We start from the raw sequence: 17,942 nt of genomic DNA on the forward strand, positions 1-17,942 counted from the left end.
CATGTTTGACTAAGCGTGTCATTGTCATGTTGTCTTTGTCTTTTCTGTGTGACGCACTTTTACATAAAATCTAAAACAAAAAAGCAACGCTTTAAGTGAGAAGTAGGCATTTGTCTGAAGCCAAAAATTCACATGAGCACCACAATGACCCCTCCACCCATGTTCCACTAAGGTTTTCCGCCACATAGCTTTGACCTACTACAGTAGCTATGTCGCAAAGGAGGTTGGTGGCACCTTAATTGTGGAGGACGGGCTTGTGGTAATGGCTGGAGCAGAATTAGTGGACTGATATCAAATACATCAAACACATGGATTCCATTCCATTCCCTCCGTTCCGGCCATTATTATGAGCTGTCCTCCCCTCAGCAGCCTCTTGTGCTATGTTGGTTTATTGTACTTCAAACAATGTGTATGCAGGTTGCTTAGGATTCAAACCTTCTCAAAGAGCCTCATTTATACTATTTGAGGAGGTGTGCCAACAATAATGTAATTTGTACCACATACAAGTTCAAGTATTGGATTCTTCACACACCACACTAATCCCATTCCACTACCTTTTCAAGCTTTTTTTAATTACATGAAAGGAAGCTTTGCTTTTATACTTACAATACCATCATGCTTGATTGAGCAAGCTGTTTTGTCTTGTAGTAATGTGGTGCCTGCCTGTATTTCCATAAACCATTATTTTAGCAATACATTTTACATTTACATTTAAGTTATTTAGCAGACGCTCTTATCCAGAGCGACTTACAAATTGGTGCATTCACCTTATGATATCCAGTGGAACAACCACTTTACAATAGTGCATCTAAATATTTTAGGGGGGGGGTTAGAAGGATTACTTTATCCTATCCCAGGTATTCCTTAAAGAGGTGGGGTTTCAGGTGTCTCCGGAAGGTGGTGATTGACTCCGCTGTCCTGGCGTCGTGAGGGAGCTTGTTCCACCATAGGGGTGCCAGAGCAGCGAACAGTTTTGACTGGGCTGAGCGGGAACTGTGCTTCCTCAGAGGTAGGGGGGGCAGCAGGCCAGAGGTGGATGAGTGCAGTGCCCTCGTTTGGGTGTAGGGACTGATCAGAGCCTGGAGGTACGGAGGTGCCGTTCCCCTCACGGCTCCGTAGGCAAGCACCATGGTCTTGTAGTGGATGCAAGCTTCAACTGGAAGCCAGTGGAGAGAGCGGAGGAGCGGGGTGACGTGAGAGAACTTGGGAAGGTTGAACACCAGACGGGCTGCGGCGTTCTGGATGAGTTGTAGGGGTTTAATGGCACAGGCAGGGAGCCCAGCCAACAGCGAGTTGCAGTAATCCAGACGGGAGATGACAAGTGCCTGGATTAGGACCTGCGCCGCTTCCTCTGTGAGGCAGGGTCGTACTCTGCGAATGTTGTAGAGCATGAACCTACAGGATCGGGTCACCGCCTTGATGTTAGTGGAGAACGACAGGGTGTTGTCCAGGGTCACGCCAAGGTTCTTAGCACTCTGGGAAGAGGACACAATGGAGTTGTCAACCGTGATGGCGAGATCTTGGAACGGGCAGTCCTTCCCCGAGAGGAAAAGCAGCTCCGTCTTGCCGAGGTTCAGCTTGAGGTGGTGATCCGTCATCCACACTGATATGTCTGTCAGACATGCAGAGATGCGATTCGCCACCTGGTTATCAGAAGGGGGAAAGGAGAAGATTCATTGAGTGTCGTCTGCATAGCAATGATAGGAGAGACCATGTGAGGATATGACAGAGCCAAGTGACTTGGTGTATAGCGAGAATAGGAGAGGGCCTAGAACAGAGCCCTGGGGGACACCAGTGGTGAGAGCACGTGGTGCGGAGACAGATTCTCGCCACGCCACCTGGTAGGAGCGACCTGTCAGGTAGGACGCAATCCAAGCTTGGGCCGCGCCGGAGATGCCCAACTCGGAGAGGGTGGAGAGGAGGATCTGGTGGTTCACAGTATCAAAGGCAGCAGATAGGTCTATAAGGATGAGAGCAGAGGAGAGAGAATTAGCTTTAGCAGTGCGGAGAGCCTCCGTGACACAGAGAAGAGCAGTCTCAGTTGAATGACCAGTCTTGAAACCTGACTGATTTGGATCAAGAAGGTCATTCTGAGAGAGATAGCAAGAGAGCTGGCCAAGGATGGCACGTTCAAAAGTTTTGGAGAGAAAAGAAAGAAGGGATACTGGTCTGTAGTTGTTGACATCGGAGGGATCGAGTGTAGGTTTTTTCAGAAGGGGTGCAACTCTCGCTCTCTTGAAGACGGAAGGGACGTAGCCAGCGGTCATGGATGAGTTGATGAGCGAGGTGAGGTAAGGGAGAAGGTCTCCGGAAATGGTCTGGAGAAGAGAGGAGGGGATAGGGTCAAGCAGGCAGGTTGTTGGGCGGCCGGCCGTCACAAGACGCGAGATTTCATCTGGAGAGAGGGGGGAGAAAGAGGTCAAAACACAGGGTAGGGCAGTGTGAGCAGGACCAGTGGTGTCGTTTGACTTAACAAACGTGGATCGGATGTCGTCGACCTTCTTTTCAAAATGGTTGACGAAGTCATCCGCAGAGAGGGAGGAGGGGGGGAGGGGGAGGAGGATTCAGGAGGGAGGAGAAGGTGGCAAAGAGCTTCCTAGGGTTAGACGCAGATGCTTGGAATTTAGAGTGGTAGAAAGTGGCTTTAGCAGCAGAAACAGAAGTGGAAAATGTAGAGAGGAGGGAGTGAAAGGATGCCAGGTCCGCAGGGAGGCGAGTTTTCCTCCATTTCCGCTCGGCTGCCCGGAGCCCTGTTCTGTGAGCTCGAAATGAGTCGTCGAGCCACGGAGCAGGAGGGGAGGACCGAGCCGGCCTGGAGGATAGGGGACATAGAGAGTCAAAGGATGCAGAAAGGGAGGAGAGGAGGGTTGAGGAGGCAGAATCAGGAGATAGGTTGGAGAAGGTTTGAGCAGAGGGAAGAGATAATAGGATGGAAGAGGAGAGAGTAGCGGGAGAGAGAGAGCGAAGGTTGCGACGGCGCAATACCATCCGAGTAGGGGCAGAGTGAGAAGTGTTGGAGGAGAGCGAGAGGGAAAAGGATACAAGGTAGTGGTCGGAGACTTGGAGGGGAGTTGCAATGAGATTAGTGGAAGAACAGCATCTAGTAAAGATGAGGTCAAGCGTATTGCCTGCCTTGTGAGTAGGGGGGGAAGGTGAGAGGGTGAGGTCAAAAGAGGAGAGGAGTGGAAAGAAGGAGGCAGAGAGGAATGAGTCAAAGGGAGACGTGGGGAGGTTAAAGTCACCCAGAACTGTGAGAGGTGAGCCATCCTCAGGAAAGGAACTTATCAAGGCGTCAAGCTCATTGATGAACTCTCCAAGGGAACCTGGAGGGCGATAAATGATAAGGATGTTAAGCTTGAAAGGGCTGGTAACTGTGACAGCATGGAATTCAAAGGAGGCGATAGACAGATGGGTCAGGGGAGAAAGAGAGAATGTCCACTTGGGAGAGATGAGGATTCCAGTGCCACCACCCCGCTGGCCAGATGCTCTCGGGGTATGCGAGAACACGTGGGCAGACGAGGAGAGAGCAGTAGGAGTAGCAGTGTTATCTGTGGTAATCCATGTTTCCGTCAGCGCCAAGAAGTCGAGGGACTGGAGGGTAGCATAGACTGAGATGAACTCTGCCTTGTTGGCCGCAGACCGGCAGTTCCAGAGGCTGCCGGAGACCTGGAACTCCACGTGGGTCGTGCGCGCTGGGACCACCAGGTTAGAGTGGCAGTGGCCACGCGGTGTGAAGCGTTTGTATGGCCTGTGCAGAGGGGAGAGAACAGGGATAGACAGACACATAGTTGACAAGCTACAGAAGAGGCTACGCTAATGCAAAGGAGATTGGAATGACAAGTGGACTACACGTCTCGAATGTTCAGAAAGTTAAGCTTACGTTGCAAAAATCTTATTGACTAAAAATACTAAAATTATACAGTACTGCTGGCTGGTGAAGTAGGCTAGCTAGCAGTGGCTGCGTTGTTGACTTTGTTTGAAAGTGTAGCTGGCTAGGTAACCTCGATAGTTTCAGTACTACACCACTATCATGATACAAAGGCAACTATGTAGCTAGCTAACATAAAACTAATCAAAGACGTTCCTTTGTAATGTATTTAGTTTCTACAATGCTGCTCGTCGGTAATCGTTGGCTAGGTTTGGAAGATGGCGTCGCGGGGGACGAAAATAGCTGGCTAGCTAACCTCGATAATTACTCTAAACTACACAATTATCAAACTATGACAAAGACAACTATGTAGCTAGCTAACACTACAATAGTCAAATCGTTCCGTTGTAATGTATTAGTTTCTACAGTGCTGCTAGTCGGTAAAGGTTGGCTAGCTAGCAGTGGGTTTGATGATGACTAGGTGTGTTGACTAAGTCTGGAGTCTGGAGAACGGCGTCGCGTCGCAGCGGACGAAAATAGCTGGCTAGCTAACCTCGATAATTACTCTAAACTACACAATTATCTTAGATACAGACAGCAAAGACAACTATGTAGCTAGCTAACACTACACTAATCAAATCGTTCCGTTGTAATGTATTAGTTTCTACAGTGCTGCTAGTCGGTAGAATTTGGCTAGCTAGCAGTGTTGACTGAGTTTGGAGAACGCGTCGCGGAGGACGAAAATAGCTGGCTAGCTAACCTCGATAATTACTCTAAACTACACAATTATCTTTGATACAAAGACGGCTATGTAGCTAGCAAAAAAAAATGCTCAGATCATCAAATCAAACCGTTGTAATGTAATATTACCTGCGGAGCGAAGTGCAGCACGACTACCAAAATATTTTTTGGGGTCAGTAGGTTCCCAACATAAGTGGTGGTGTGTTGGACACAGTCACTCATATATAGAGGTCTATTCATGGGTTGCATGTTTGTCACAATATTGTTTTGAACTCTCATTTTGGGTTGATGCCCGACTGAGCATTCTACTCAATGCATCGTCAATGAGCGCTGATGAAGATTTCCTCCAAAGTGCATTACAGTGGCTTGGAAATACAATGACATTCAAAAGGAGGCAAATAATTAGTAGGAAAACCTTTTGTCATAATTTTGTCGATCAGGAGCTTTACCGAGGCAGTCCCGTTAGATCTCTTATATACAGACAAGTTATATTTGCATGATTTAGCTAATTCGTTCATCATTAATGTTTGCTTCATTCATGTGACCGACCAATACTGGGTCATGCATGTGACAGACTAATACATCACGAGGCTTATTCTCTCTAAGCTGAGACCTTGAAACTGAGAGATATTTCATCCTCAAAACAAAAGTCTGGGAGTACTCCAAAATTGAAGCTACTAATAGTGAGGATTCGTTCAACTAGTCACTTGCATTAACACAGAAAACTGTTATTAGAAAAGCACAAACATAGAACACAGAAATGTAGAAATAGAAAAGCACCAACATAAAATGTTCCATCACATGGGAAAGACAAAGCATTTGAGTGCCTTTGAATGGGGTATGGTAGTACAGTAGGTGCCAGGCCCACCGGTTTGTGTCAAGAACTGCATATCTGCTTGGTTTTTCACACTCAACCGTTTCCCGTGTGTATCAAGAATGGTCCACCACCCAAAGGACATCCAGCCAACTTGAAACAACGCTGGAAAGCATTGAAGTCAGCATGGGCAGGCATCCCTGTGGAATGCTTTCGACACCTTGTGGAGTCCATTCCCTAACAAATTGAGGCTATTCTGAGGGCAAAAGCGGGCGCAACTCAATGTATATATATATATATATATATATATATATATATATATATATATATATATATATATATATATACTGTATATACAGTACCAGTCAAAAGTTTGGACACACCTACTCATTCCAGGGTTATTTCATAAAACTATGAAATAACTCAGAGCCCCACCTGTTTTGAGCACCACACTATTAGGTAAAAGAATACATATATATATATATATACATTTTTTTGGGGGGGGGCTTGCCTGTTTTGCTTGTTATTTTAGTATTAATACGTGATATTATCAGTTTGCAAACAATGTAAAAATAATAATAGTTGAGTTAATAAAGCCACATACAAACATGGTCTCCTTTTTGCTTTATTGAGTAAGGCAGCTCCAAAATGCAGGTGTTTCAGCCTAGCTCAGTGCTTTCTGTGGTGGTGGGGCTAGCCAGCAGAAAATACAGAGCATTGCTCTGGAACCCACCAGGTACAACCCTAAATCCGTAAACATGGGCACCCTCATAGACATTATCCTGACCAACTTGCCCTCCAAATACACCTCTGCTGTTTTCAATCAGGATCTCATTGCCTGTGTCCGCTATGGGTCCGCGGTCAAACGACCACCCCGCGTCACTGTCAAATGCTCCCTAAAACACTTCTGCGAGCAGGCCTTTCTAATCGACCTGGCCCGGGTATCCTGGAAATATATTGACCTCATCCCGTCAGTCGAGGATGCCTGGTTGTTCTTTAAAAGTAATTTCCTCACCATCTTAGATAAGCATGCCCCTTTCAAAAAATGCAGAACTAAGAACAGATATAGCCCTTGGTTCACTCCAGACCTGACTGCCCTTGACCGGCACAAAAACATCCTGTGGCGGACTGCAATAGCATCGAATAGTCCCCGCGATATGCAACTGTTCAGGGAAGTCAGGAACCAATACACGCAGTCAGTCAGGAAAGCAAAGGCTAGCTTTTTCAAGCAGAAATTTGCATCCTGTAGCCCTAACTCCAAAAAGTTTTGGGACACTGTAAAGTCCATGGAGAACAAGAGCACCTCCTCCCAGCTGCCCACTGCACTGAGGCTAGGTAACACGGTCACCACCGATAAATCCATGATAATTGATCATTTCAATAAGCAATTCTCTACGGCTGGCCATGCCTTCCTCCTGGCTACTCCAACCCCGGCCAACAGCTCCGCCCCCCCCCCCCCCCCCCCTCGCCCGAGCCTCCCCAGCTTCTCCTTCACCCAAATCCAGATAGCAGATGTTCTGAAAGAACTGCAAAACCTGGACCCGTAGAAATCAGCTGGGCTAGACAATCTGGACCCTCTCTTTCTAAAACTATCTGCCGCCATTGTTGCAACCCCTATTACCAGCATGTTCAACCTCTCTTTCATATCATCCGAGATCCCTAAGGATTGGGAAAGCTGCTGCGGTCATCCCCCTCTTCAAAGGGGGTGACACTCTAGACCCAAACTGCTATAGACCTATATCTATCCTGCCCTGCCTCTCTAAAGTCTTCGAAAGCCAAGTTAATAAACAGATCACTGACCATTTCGAATCCCACCGTACCTTCTCCCCTGTGCAATCCGGTTTCCGAGCCGGTCACGGGTGCACCTCAGCTACGCTCAAGGTCCTAAACGATATCATAACCGCCATCGTTAAAAGACAGTACTGTGCAGCCGTCTTCATCGACCTGGCCAAGGCTTTCGACTCTGTCAATCCCCGTATTCTTATCGGCAGACTCAATAGCCTTGGTTTCTTTAATGACTGCCTTGCCAACTACTTTGCAGACAGAGTTCAGTGTGTCAAATCGGAGGGCATGTTGTCCGGATCTCTGGCAGTCTCTGTGGGGGTACCACAGGGTTCAATTCTCGGCCCGACTCTTTTCTCTGAATATATCAATGATATCGCGATTCCCTGATCCACCTCTACGCAGACGACACCATTCTGCATACTTCTGGCCCTTCCTTGGACAACCTACAAACGAGCTTCAATGTTATACAACACTCCTTCCGCGGCCTCCAACTGCTCTTAAGCGCTAGTAAAACCAAATGCATGCTTTTCAACCGTTCGCTGCCCGTACCCGCCCGCCTGACTAGCATCACCACCCTAGACAGTTCTGACTTAGAATATGTGGACAACTATAAATACATAGGTGTCTGGCTAGACTGTAAACTCTCCTTCCAGACTCATATTAAACATCTCCAATCCAAAATCAAATCTAGAATCGGCTTTCTATTTCGCAACAAAGCCTTCTTCACTCACGCCGCCAAACTTACCCTAGTAAAACTGACTATCCTGCCGATCCTCAACTTCGGTGATGTCATCTACAAAATAGCTTCCAATACTCTACTCAGCAAACTGGATGCAGTCTATCACAGTGCCATCCGTTTTGTTACCAAATCACCTTATACCACCCATCACTGTGACCTGTATGCTCTAGTCGGCTGGCCCTCGCTACATATTCGTCGCCAAACCCACTGGCTCCAGGTCATCTATAAGTCTATGCTAGGTAAAGCTCCGCCTTATCTCAGTTCACTGGTTATGATAACAACACCCACCCATAGCACAAGTTCCAGCAGGTATATTTCACTGATCATCCCCAAAGCCAACACCTCATTTCCTCCTTTCCTTCCAGTTCTCTGCTGCCAGTGACTGGAGCGAATTGCAAAAATCGCTGAAGCTGGAGACTTATATTTCCCTCACCAACTTTAAGCATCAGCTATCTGAGCAGCTAACCAATCGCTGCAGCTGTACATTGTCCATCTGTAAATAGCCCACCCAATCTACCTACCTCATCCCCATAGTGTTTTTATTTACTTTTCTGCTCTTTTGCACACCAGTATTTATACTTGCACATCACCATCTGCTCATTTATCACTCCAGTGTTAATCTGCTAAATTGTAATTCTTCGCTACTATGGCCTATTTATTGCCTACCTCCTCATACCTTTTGCACACACTGTATATAGACATTCTTTTTTTTCTACTGTGTCATTGATTTGTTTATTGTGTTATTGTGTTATTGGCTTGTTTATTGTTTATTCCATGTGTAACTCTGTGTTGTTGTCTGTGTCACACTGCTTTGCTTTATCTTGGCCAGGTCGCAGTTGTAAATGAGAACTTGTTCTCAACTAGCCTACCTGGTTAACCTGTTAGGGTTAGGGGGCAGTATTGACACGGCCGGATAAAAAACGTACCCGATTTAATCTGGTTACTACTCCTGCCCAGTAACTAGAATATGCATATAATTATTGGCTTTGGATAGAAAACACCCTAACGTTTCTAAAACTGTTTGAATGGTGTCTGTGAGTATAACAGAACTCATATGGCAGGCAAAAACCTGAGAAGATTCTGAACAGGAAGTGGCCTGTCTGACCATTTTTTGCCCTTCTTGATTATCTCTATCCAAAACAAGGGATCTCTGGCATGACGTGACACTTCCTACGGCTCCCATGGGCTCTCAGAAGGCGGGAAAAGCTGAACGATGTAATTCCATCCCCAGGCTGAAACACATTAGCGCGTTTGGCAAGTGCTCTATCAGAGGGCCATCAGACTGAGGCTCGTGCATGAGGGGATAGCATGCTTTTACTTTCACTCTCTTTGTATTAAAAAACGATTTCCCGGTCAGAATATTATCGCTTTTTTACGAGAAAAATTGCATAAAAATTGATTTTAAACAGCGGTTGACATGCTTCGAAGTACGGTAATGGAATATTTTGATTTTTTTTGTCATGAAATGCGCCATGCTCGTCACCCTTATTTACCCTTTCGGATAGTGTCTTGAACGCACGAACAAAACGCCGCTATTTGGATATAACAATGGATTATTTGGGACCAAACCAACATTTGTTATTGAAGTAGAAGTCCTGGGAGTGCATTCTGACGAAGAACAGCAAAGGTAATAACATTTTTCTTAGAGTAAATCTGACTTTGGTGAGTGCTAAACTTGCTGGGTGTCTAAATAGCTAGCCCTGTGATGCCGGGCTATCTACTTAGAATATTGCAAAATGTGCTTTCACCGAAAAGCTATTTTAAAATCGGACATATCGAGTGCATAGAGGAGTTCTGTATCTATAATTCTTAAAATAATTGTTATGTTTTTTGTGAACGTTTTCGTGAGTAATTTAGTAAATTCACCGGCAGTGTTCGGTCGGAATGCTAGTCACATGCTAGTCACATGCTAATGTAAAAAGCTGGTTTTTTATATAAATATGAACTTGATTGAACAAAACATGCATGTATTGTATAACATAATGTCCTAGGGTTGTCATCTGATGAAGATCATCAAAGGTTAGTGCTGCATTTAGCTGTGGTTTGGGTTTATGTGACATTATATGCTAGCTTGAAAAATGGGTGTCTGATTATTTCTGGCTGGGTACTCTGCTGACATAATCTAATGTTTTGCTTTGATGAAGTTTTTGCATTTTTGAGGTATTTGAATATCGCGCCACGGGATTACACTGGCTGTTGAGTAGGTGGGACGCAAGCATCCCACCTAGCCCATAGAGGTTAAATAAAGGTGAAATGAATAAATAAAAACAGAGCATTGTGCCTGATTGGCTCAGTTTTCTGTCACTCATGGGACAGTACGTCATCCCCAATTCTAAGGTTAGAGCTCGAAGATTTTAGCCCCTTGGGTTCTGCCATAGAGTTGTATTAGAAGTGCCATCCAAGAAGGCTCAAGGTCACTTGCCACAGAAAGAATGACATCAAGTCACATTATATCTACAGTAGCTTTGATTGGACTGATTGGACATCATACTTTCAAAGTCTTAGCTAGCAGTCATTGTCAGTTGTCATCAAGTTGACCATTTTTAATCCTTGTCACATGAAGAGAAATAATGAAGAGAAATTATAGATAAAACGTATTGGTGTGGATCGGCCATTGTACATAAAGATTACACAACAAATTGGAAATCACAAATTGAACAATGAGTCGTTTGGAAGGAATCAGTGGCTAACTGCAAGTGTTGCAAAGAAACCACTAACGTTAGCCAGCTATTCAATGGAGTGGCTGTGTTTTTTTCTCTGAGTTCCCACCATAAATCTAGAGAATGCCAGACTTTGATGACAAAGTTTGATGACAAAATTTGCCAACAAAGGACTGCTGCGCCACCTTCACAAGGTGAGTCCAAAAATGTCTTGTATGCTGCATAAATGATGTAAAATGCAAGGGAGAAATGTATACTGTAACTAAGAAAGTAATACTAAGTGTATGTTGTGTAGTAATCTGTTAGTAGCCCATGTGCCTCACCCTAATAATTTGGTCTATTTTCACCAACGCGGTATTGTAAACACATCGTTCGTGGCCTGGTGTGTGCTTGTTTGGCTACTTTATTTTGTACAGCTTTGACAGTGCTACTGATAGTGGTTGTGGTGCTTGACTTGAAGGTGCAAATTCAGCACACACAACATTCTATAATATAGTTGTGTTATTTGACGTGTCAAATTAAAAGCTTATTTAACCAGTCAAATAGTGTTATATGACGTATCTTTTTTGACACGCAAAGACCCAAATGGTGTTCAATGTGCCTCACACTAATAATTTGGTCTATTTTCACCTCTTAATTTCGCCTACTGTTCTAACTTGGTGGTGCACAAATAGCCTATAACCTGTTTTAGAGAAATGTAATGATCGAATATTGTAAGAGCTTTCATTGTCTGTTTATATGCCCCATTTATTTATCCTACGGTTCTGACGTGTACAGGGAGTACACTGTAAGAACGGCCCATTTTCTGAATTCTGTCGCTGTAGAGTTCAAAAGTGCTGAACAAATAGTTATATTGATTACGTCTGTCGTCGCTTGTTCATTAATGTCTTCATCGAAATTACGGATTGCCTCTTATCCGCTTGTTGTCCTCTTATGCCATAGTTTATACATCTCAATTGTCAGTAGAAACCACATTTGTTTAAGCAAGTCAGCCAAATCAGCTATGTTTTTATGTGAAATGGGTTTGCTGGCATGCATACCGCTTTTTTATTTTCTTGCCCTATCAAGATTTACTTACTAAAATTGCCACTGCCTGTAATGCATTTAAATTAACAGGTGTGCCTTGTTAAAAGTTCATTTGTGTAATTGCTTTCCTTCTTAATTGAGCCAATCAATTGTGTTGTGACAAGGTAGGGGTGGTATACAGAAGAGCCCTATTTGGTAAAAGATCAAGTCCATATTATGGCAAGAACAGCTCAAATAAGCAAAGAGAAATGACAGTCCATCATTACTTTAAGACATGAAGGTCAGTCAATCTGGAAAATTTCAACAGCTTTAAAAGTTTCTTCAAGTACAGTCACAAAAACCATCAAGTGCTATGATGAAACAGGCTCTAATGAGGCCCGCCAATTGAGATGGTTTGGGATGAGTTAGACCGCAGAGTGAAGGAAAAGCAGTCAACATGTGCCCAGCATATGTGCAAACTCCTTTAAGACTGTTGGAAAAGCATTCCAGGTGAAGCTGGTTGAGAGAATAACAATAGTGTGCAAAGTTGTCATCAAGGAAAAGGGTGGCTACTTTGAAGAATCTAAAATGTAAAATATATTTGGATTTGTTTATCACTTTTTTGGTTACTACATGATTCTATAGGTGTTATTTCATAGTGTTGATGTCTTCACTATTATTCTACAATGTAGAAAATAGTAAAAATCTAGAAAAACCCTGGAATGAGTAGGTGTGTCCAAACTTTTCACTCGTGCTGTATATCTTTAAAACTAGTGTGTTAAAAAGCAGGCTTGGTCCTTTCCATGGACATTCAGGGACAAGGATGGAGATCAAAACTAATATATTCAATAAAAAGGCTCTTAAACATCCAGCAACTAAAATAATAACTATAAGGTAAACACACAAAGCAGAGATACAAAGTTACTATTTCTATCTTGGCTGCACGGACAGTAGTGTGCACGTGTATCACACTTATATCACTACACTTGTAACAACCTGAGCATTCCGAAACTTGTTTTGTATTGTGTCACCGGAGGTGTCTGACCTAAGATGACCATCATATAGGAAACTACACCCTGCTCTACAGGTCACCTGGCCTGAATTGCCTCATTATACACTGCTCAAAAAAATAAAGGGAACACTTAAACAACACAATGTAACAACAAGTCAATCACACTTCTGTGAAATCAAACTGTCCACTTAGGAAGCAACACTGATTGACAATAAAATTCACATGCTGTTGTGCAAATGGAATAGACAACAGGTGGAAATTATAGGCAATTAGCAAGACACCGCCAATAAAGGAGTGGTTCTGCAGGTGGGGACCACAGACCACTTCTCAGTTCCTATGCTTCCTGGCTGATGTTTTGGTCACTTTTGAATGCTGGCGGTGCTTTCACTCTAGTGGTAGCATGAGACGGAGTCTACAACCCACACAAGTGGCTCAGGTAGTGCAGCTCATCCAGGATGGCACATCAATGCGAGCTGTGGCAAGAAGGTTTACTGTGTCTGTCAGCGTAGTGTCCAGAGCATGGAGGCGCTACCAGGAGACAGGCCAGTACATCAGGAGACGTGGAGGAGGCCGTAGGAGGGCAACAACCCAGCAGCAGGACCGCTACCTCCGCCTTTGTGCAAGGAGGAGCAGGAGAAGCACTGCCAGAGCCCTGCAAAATGACCTCCAGCAGGCCACAAATGTGCATGTGTCTGCTCAAACGGGCAGAAATAGACTCCATGAGGGTGGTATGAGGGCCCAACGTCCACAGGTGGGGGTTGTGCTTACAGCCCAACACCGTGCAGGACGTTTGGCATTTGCCAGAGAACACCAAGATTGGCAAATTCGCCACTGGCGCCCTATGCTCTTCACAGATGAAAGCAGGTTCACACTGAGCACGTGACAGATGTGACAGAGTCTGGAGACGCCGTGGAGAACGTTCTGCTGCCTGCAACATCCTCCAGCATGACCGGTTTGGCGGTGGGTCAGTCATGGTGTGGGGTGGCATTTCTTTGGGGGGTCGCACAGCCCTCCATGTGCTCGCCAGAGGTAGCCTGACTGCCATTAGGTACCGAGATGAGATCCTCAGACCCCTTGTGAGACCATATGCTGGTGCGGTTGGCCCTGGGTTCCTCCTAATGCAAGACAATGCTAGACCTCATGTGGCTGGAGTGTGTCAGCAGTTCCTGCAAGAGGAAGGCATTGATGCTATGGACTGGCCCGCCCGTTCCCCAGACCTGAATCCAATTGAGCACATCTGGGACATCATGTCTCGCTCCATCCACCAACGCCACGTTGCACCACAGACTGTCCAGGAGTTGGCGGATGCTTTAGTCCAGGTCTGGGAGGAGATCCCTCAGGAGACCATCCGCCACCTCATCAGGAGCATGCCCAGGCATTGTAGGGAGGTCATACAGGCACATGGAGGCCACACACACTACTGAGCCTCATTTTGACTTGTTTTAAGGACATAGTAGTGTGGTTTTCCACTTTAATTTTGAGTGTGACTCCAAATCCAGACCACCATGGGTTGATAAATTGGATTTCCATTGATTATTTTTGTGTGATTTTGTTGTCAGCACATTCAACTATGTAAAGAAAAAAGTATTTAATAAGATTATTTCTTTCATTTAGATCTAGGATGTGTTGTTTAAGTGTTCCCTTTATTTTTTTGAGCAGTATAGTTTAAATTAACAGCACCTGGGCTGCACCAGGGGCTTTGGCGCACAGGTCAGAAAGAACGATGGATCGTCCATATTATGGTGAGAGGAATGGCGGGAGCAGGTGCAGACGTGGATCTTGAATCTGATGACGGTGGAATAGTGGACTGGACTATTGTCCAAAGGATTGCAAAAAGGAGCAAGGTTATTTTAGAAAACAAAATGTTGAGTTCTGATAATCTACCTTCTTACATGTTAGGAATATGGTTTGTAGAAGAAGAGCAGATGACCCAAATACCAAACTTGAACCCGTTTGAGATACCTAAACTGTGGAAAAAGTATTCGGTAAAGTTTGAGCGAGTAGTGGGCTAGTTTTGATTTGTTCTACTTCTGCAGAGCAGAAAGAGTGTGTGTTTTGAGAAGCATGCCATGTCGTGGGTAGCTCTTTGGATCAGGGCACCCGTCAAGGGGGTCAAGCGGGTAATTTCGGGAAGTTGATGTTAAAGAAATGAAGTATATCTCTGGAGTGGTTGATGCATGTCGTATGAATTGAGTGGTAAATCGATGAAAAGTGAAGAGTATCTGTTATTTCATTTTTTTAAGCGTCCCTCCCTACCCAGATGATGTTGGGATATATGAATTATCATGTAAGAGTGTTTGTCCCAAGAGGGATGCAGTGTGATCCTGTCAAGCTTTTGTGCATGTGGAAAGGGTCTGCAGAATGGAAAAGCCAAGATTTACATGTTGTGGAGCAGACCATCTAATGTGTTGTAGAAGTGAGGAGAATGTGAAGTGTTGCAATTGTGGTGGGAACCATGAGGCGACGTCTTTGGAGTGCACGACGAGGGTGAAGGAGGATGAGGTGCCTAGAGTCAGTGCTAATCAGAGCATCTCATATGCATTCTGATTGGCTGGACCTGGCTCCCAAGTGGGTGGGCCTATGCCCTCCGAGGCCCACTCATGGCTGCGCCCATGCCCATAGATTAGGGCCTAATGAATTTATTTATATTTACTAATGTCCTTATGAACTAACGCAGTAAAATCGTTGAAATTGTTGCACGTTGCGTTTATATTTTTGTTCAGTATAGTTCAACATACAGCCATTCTATGTAAACTTGCAAATGCAATCTACATGTAATATCCTGCTACAGTATGAAAGTTGCACAACATTTCGTGTTTTGACTTCAGATGTTATTGATTTGGTAGCAATAATAACAATTACAGCTATCACAAAGAGCTTACAAATTGCTGTAGCAAATCTTACTTTCATCTAAACACCATTATTATTCCAATTTATTCCCAAAACAAAGGTTGCTCCTAAATGAATATCTTTTGAAGTTAGTGTGCAAAATAAAGCACAGGTTTGGGCTGCATGGACCATGAACATAGGGACAAGGATGAAGATAAAAACGAATACTTTATTTAATGAAATCGAAAAGCTCTTGATCAGCCAACATATAAAATAATTTCTTACATAAGGCAAACACACAAAGCAGAGGTACAGCTACTATCTCTATCTTGGCTGCATGGACAGTAGTTTCCTTCTGGCTCCCCATACTTTTATTGAGTGGGTTCAATTGAGAGCTACACTGCTAATAAATCAAGAACATCACTTGCTCTCAGCAGCAAGGCACTATGGGATGTAGGTAGCGGCCATTTTGAAGTTTACTCCCCACACTGCCCTTTTAGAGGAAGGGAGCTGCAGATGAAAGATGTTACCCTTCCAAGGCTACCTGTCCACAGGGGAAGTACACTGGATCTCCTGGTCTAGCTGGAAAATGAAAGGCCACATACTACTTTGTATGCAAGGTTAGGTCAAAGACAGTTCAGTATGAAGATAGGCTAAAACTGCTTCTCCAATAGAAATCCCTGATCACACTTTGAGGGGATGTCATGGTGACGTTGGGTCTAATGGTCGTCTCGTGCTGAACTGTGCATGTGCAGGGTGTCAAATCAAAGTCGATCATTCGATAAAAAGTTGTTAAAAACGTGTCAGTTTGTCACTCACAAGGTTGGAGTAATAACAAGTTCAACTACATAAGACATTGGTTCAAATCTAGGTTGTGCCTTTAAAAAAGTGAACTTCTCGATCTTGGCCAGCTCTGGTAATATGCCTCTCAGACACCTGTATTGAGACTTCCTAAATCCTAACAAAGATGGTGGATACAGTGCATTCGGAAAGTATTCAAACCCCTTGACTTATTCCACATTTCGTTACGTTATAGCTGTCGTGTCTTTGGCTATGCCGGATTAAGTGATATGACATGCTATTCTATAAAATCCTTTCTCTGTAATTAATATTACCTGATTGAGCTAATCATGTAAATGTAATAAACTAGAAAGTCGGGGCACCACGAAAGAGTGTTTATAGAGCTGTTATCTTCCGAATAAACTCTGAAAGACCTAGTAATATTTTACATCAATAGCAGTCAATATTAATCGTCACCTTATTTCAGTCTCATCTGAAAGTTGTAAATTCTTGGTTATCTTCACAAACCCTGGCTAACAAGTTGAATCAGCAATACAAAAATGGGTTTAATTATTTATTTACTAGATTTATTTACTAAATACCTAACTAATCCAGTGTGGCTCAGTTGGTAGAGCATGGTGTTTGCAACGCCAGGGTTGTGGGTTCGTTTCCCACGGGGGACCAGTACGGAGAAAAAAATGTGTGCATTCACTATGTATGCATTCACACTCGCTCTGGATAAGAGCATCTGCTAAATGACTAAAATGTAAATTACATATACATGGAATGCAAATTATGTCATACAGAAAACGTCCCTGGTGGACGGAACCTGTATGATGGCTTGTTACACAAAGAGAGGGGGTTGGGCTTGAATGAAAGAGCGGGAAGACTGAGGAACAAAGGGAGAAGCTGTGCTATTGTAAATACAGTATCTTATGCATTCTAAATTACCGTCCATTTGGAAAAGGAAAATGCTATAAATATTTACCCTGAGCTGCGCTTCGGTAGGTTCGTCGTAGATGCTGGCCGTGTTGGCCAACAGAGATCTTCCTGTCCTCGGAAGAATGTCTCTGGTGGGAAATTGGATACGTTGTAGTATCTTCGTTGTGTGTTAGACTGGATACGTCGTCCGTCCTTTCCTAGCCCACGTTTACAGCTGCTGTTGCTAACTCAACGGCTAGGATGTCTCACTGTAGTGAATAAGAGTTCAAAGTTCATACCATTCACAACCAAAGCTCACGCTGAGGTTGGCTTAGTTCTGTAGTTGACATGTTAGTCCTTTTTAACATATGGACCGTCGTCCTATCGTCCTCGGAACAGGTTGCATTTTCGTCAAGGGCTTATATAGTGGAGGGAGAGAAGGGTATGTTTCATAGTTTATAACCCATGTCTCTTCACAGGGGTGGGCCACTGATTGAGCAGGGCTCCAACCTTATGAAAACCCAATTCTCTCATTTGGAAGCTAAAATTACATTTCATCTTTTCACAAATAGTTTAATTTAACTGCATTTAAATTGAACAACAATTCCATGTGAATCTGCTGTGTAGACTTTCCAAGATACCGTTTATGTCATCCTGTCATCAGTCATAATGTCTCAGATGACAACCGAACTGACATCATATTCATTAAGTACCAACGCATATTTTCAACTGGTTCTATTACCGAAATATGGTTCCTTTCCCCCCACTTGTTTGATGTACCCAGACTC

The sequence above is a fragment of the Salmo salar genome, chromosome ssa04 (genome assembly GCF_905237065.1).
Source record: "Salmo salar chromosome ssa04, Ssal_v3.1, whole genome shotgun sequence".
NCBI lineage: Eukaryota > Metazoa > Chordata > Actinopteri > Salmoniformes > Salmonidae > Salmo > Salmo salar.